Raw genomic sequence first — 4,203 nt, 5'->3', positions numbered from 1 at the left:
GAAACTTTCTTTTGGTCCCATAGACATGCCCCTTAGTTGAGTACGGGTTGGCGCAAGATCAGCATTGTATTGGTACTGTTTGTAAAAAGCAGCAGCTAATTCTTCCCAAGTATGAACCTTGGTATTTTCCAGCTGGTAGTACCACTCGAGTTGTGTACCCGACAGACTTTCTTGGAAGAAGTGAATCCACAATTTGTTATCCGTTGTATGAGGTTGTATCTTCCTCACATAGGATCTCAGATGTAGTTTCGGGCAAGAAACTCCATCATATTTTGCAAAGACAGGAACTTTGAATTTTGGAGGGATAACAACATCCGAGATGAGCCCCAGATCATTGAAATCTAAGCCAGGTATTTTTGTATCTCCATAGCTTTCATACGGTCTTCCAGCTGTTGGTATTTTTCATCATCCGGTTCGTCCCCAGAATGATCATTTTCTTCATTTGAAGAGAGAGAGGGTTTAGCAGAACCCTGGTTGCTTTGATTGTCTTCTTGTTCATCATCACCGACTGTTTCAGGGATCGGTGGCTTTTTGAACTTTTTGACTGGGATTTTGATCTTCCTTTTCAGGTGACTCACGCCTACAGATCCTTTAGGCTTCTTTTTCTTCTTGATTATCAGGGCTTTCAGTTCTTGCTGCCCCTTTGCCAGTTCCAGAATTGCCACTTGAACTTGGGCATTCTGTGCTTCGAGATTCTTGATGCTCATTTCGGATTCCATCTCTTCTGACTGAAATAAACAGCGAGAAGATGAGAAATCCGTCATGTGAACCTGTTATGCAATGTGTATGACTGGATGCCATGTGTATGCAATGTATGAAATGTATATGCAATGTATATGAATGCAATGTATGAAATGTATATGCAATGCATGAAGTGAAATGTGTGTGCAATGTTTCAAGGATCTTAGAGTTTAGATTTGTTAAAGAAGAAACAAACGTTAGTTAATCAATTTATTTCTTTTTTTTTTTTGCTCTTTTTTTCTTTGCCTCATTTGGGCTTACAAGACAGAAATAAAATAAATGATCCTTCAGGTCTCCCGTGGACGCTTTCTCTTTGCCCCCAGGAATGTGTTGATCTGCTGTTCTTCTTGAAGCTGTCCGGTGAGCTCCAATATCCTTCTCTCATAGTCTTGACAGTATGATTTGAAGGTGTCTCTTTCCTCTTTGAGTTGAACCCAAGATTTTTGCAACTCTTCTAGGTCAGTTGGCATGTCCGGGTGTAGAATAACTTGAGGTTCATATCCCTCGACCTCTGGTTCAATAGTCATAGGTAGAACAGCAGGATATGGCATAAGGATTTTCTGAGCATGAGTGCGGACCCATCTGAGGTAGGGTTCCATAGGAATAGAATTCCATTGCCCCAGAGTTTTGCTTTCTATTCTATAGACACTGCCCCATGCATGTATGAACCTTCGTCGGTGTCTATGAGAATCATTCTCGTAATCAAACACAATGCCATGGATAATCATGTCATGAGGACCGTTGCTCCTTGCATATCCGAATTGGCGTATAGCTAAAGAGGGATTGTAAGTGATGCCTCCTTTGATGCCAAGGAGTGGCACATTAGGGTACTCTCCACAATGATCAATGATAGTAATGTCTCTTTGAAAGAAGTTGTTCCACCGGATATCTGAATGAGACAAAGACATAATCCTGCGAGACCAATGCATTCTTTGTTCATTTCTCAGCACTGATCGGGGAAGATGAAATGTAAACCACCTAGCCAGTAGTGGTATACAGCACATGAGAGTTCCTCGTTTCTTCACGGTACGAGTGTGTAGAGAATGTAGAATGTCTCCCAGCAATGTTGGCACCGGGTTACGGATTAGGAAAAGGTTGATGATGTGTACACTTATGAACTGGTCGGGATTAGGGAATAAAACCAACCCATAGATCAAAAGTGCCATAACTTCCTCAAAAGCTGGATAACTTTTGTTTTCTAGCAGTAGTCGAGCCTTTTCCAATAAGAACTTGGCAAGTAAACCCTTAACTCCACTCTTTGTTTCCCAATTGGACTCGATTTCTGATTTCCGCAGATGTAAAGCAGCAGCAATGACTTCAGGTTTTGGAATCCTTTCTAAACCAGTGAAAGGTAATTGATTTCGAACAGGCAATCCAATTAGTTCAGAGAATTCTTCCAAAGTGGGTACCAACTGGTAATCAGGAAAGGTAAAGCAATGATGTTCGGGGTCAAAGAACTGGAACAGGACCCGTATCATGTCTCCTTCAAATTTTGAGGTAACCAAATGGAGTAGGTGACCATGCCTTTCGGTGAATTGAACATTCCTGGGGAATTCTGACACTAAGTCTTTTAGTTCAGACGGTACCGTTGAGATGTTGATTCGGATGTAATCTTTGGTGGCGGGAGCCATTACCTGCAAAAACAAAGGTAAACTCTTTGATCCTTGAAGTGTTTGGTGCAAAAATGATATGCTTATGATGCAAACATGTGGCACACAAAAACAAATCAAACAATAGCCTTAGGTTTAAAGGCTTGCATGGAGCTGATAGGTGATACCCTCCCCACTGAAGTTGAGTTGGTTAAAACCTGTCCTAGAATAGTATTCGGGTTCTATGATCCTTGGAAGTAACATCTCAATACGGCGCTCGAGCGGCCGATCAAAATATTCCTCGAGGATAACTAACTTCGATCAATTTCAAAGCTAGCCACTTAATAGGCCACAAGTCAAGTTCAACTAAAAAGGTTCTAAGACAAATTAGTGTTTAATGACATTTCGGAAGCCTAATATACTCCTTGATCGTTTTCAAGGGACATCAGTATAAACCAAAGTATCGCACTAACGATGACTACCAGATCAACCGTATCGGTACATGCCGTACAGTTTCCTTGGTCTATTGTCATATACTTAAGGTATCTCGAGATTCGGGTTAGAATCTTTCACACAAGCAAAATACCCAAGCAAGCCTTTGAAAAATAGAGCAATCAAGTCAATCAATTGAAAACATCGAAGTGATCTATTCTCTTAAGGTAACCCCTTTTGAAAACATTTTGTTTTTGAAAGTATCTCCCCAGCAGAGTCGCCAGTTCTGTGGACCTCCGATTTTTTTTAATACCGGGCCATACCTCTGATCTGTAGAGATACGTGAACTGACTCTTTTTTGTCGCTTAATGCTTTCGCATTTTTTTGAAAATTCACAGAGTCGCCACCGACCTTTTATTTTATCCAATTAAGGAAAGGTTTATAAAAGAAACAGAAAAAAGACCTTTAAGAAATTCTGGGTAAGGGGGTAGGTTATACAAAGGGAAGGTGTTAGCACCCTTTGTATCCATGGTTATCCATGGGCTCTTAAGTTTGCTTAGCTCACTTGTTTTTCGATCACTTTTCAATTGCTCTGAAATTGCTCATATGTGGTTTCAAATACCTTTGTAATTTGAATTTTGTAATGATCCGTGTGTGGATGTATACAAAATGCTTGTTTATCTTTCGAAAGATGTTTTGAAAAGAACGTTAACTTTGTAATAACCCGTGTTTGGATGTATACAAAGTATTGTCTTTTTTGAAAGTTTTGAAAAATCAACAGTGTATGAGAATTTTGTTTGTTTTGATTTGAGCAAGCAAACTAGGAGGTCTACCCTGAGTTATAAGGTCTTTATCCTATTTCCTTTAAAAATCTATCATTTCACCGGATATAAAAGCAAGGTTCGATTTTGTACTCAAAACAGTGGAATTTTGACTTTGATTTTGAAAGGAATGAGAAGGGATTACCTTAAGAGGTGCAAGTGTGATTGTGATTGGATTCAGATATTTATCTTTGAAGTTAGTGATCTAACGGTTCAATTTTATCTTTGACATACACGCAGTTTATATGTGCTGGAAATTAAAATGCGGAAATGTAAAGTGCGGAAAGTAAATCTACGCTATTACATCGATTGTGCAGGAAATGTAAACTAGCCTATTTACATGAATTTGACATCCTATACATTTATCTAGGAATTTAAATTGCAAGAAAAATAAAAGGCATGTTTTTTGGATTTTTTATGATTGGTTTTAATTATAATTAATGCATGATTAATTAAATTAAAATGAAGAAAAAAGATGAAAATAGATTTAAACCTAGAAATTAAGTTTAAAATATGTACAAAATATTTGTTAATTAATTTTAAAACAAAACTAATTTTTTTTGGAATTTTTGGAATTGATTTAAGTTAATTAAAACATAATTATGTAAATAATTATACAG

The sequence above is a fragment of the Vicia villosa genome, linkage group LG3 (assembly GCF_029867415.1).
Source record: "Vicia villosa cultivar HV-30 ecotype Madison, WI linkage group LG3, Vvil1.0, whole genome shotgun sequence".
Lineage (NCBI taxonomy): Eukaryota > Viridiplantae > Streptophyta > Magnoliopsida > Fabales > Fabaceae > Vicia > Vicia villosa.
The sequence above is the reverse complement of the archived record's forward strand: the minus strand, read 5'-3'. Positions refer to the sequence as shown.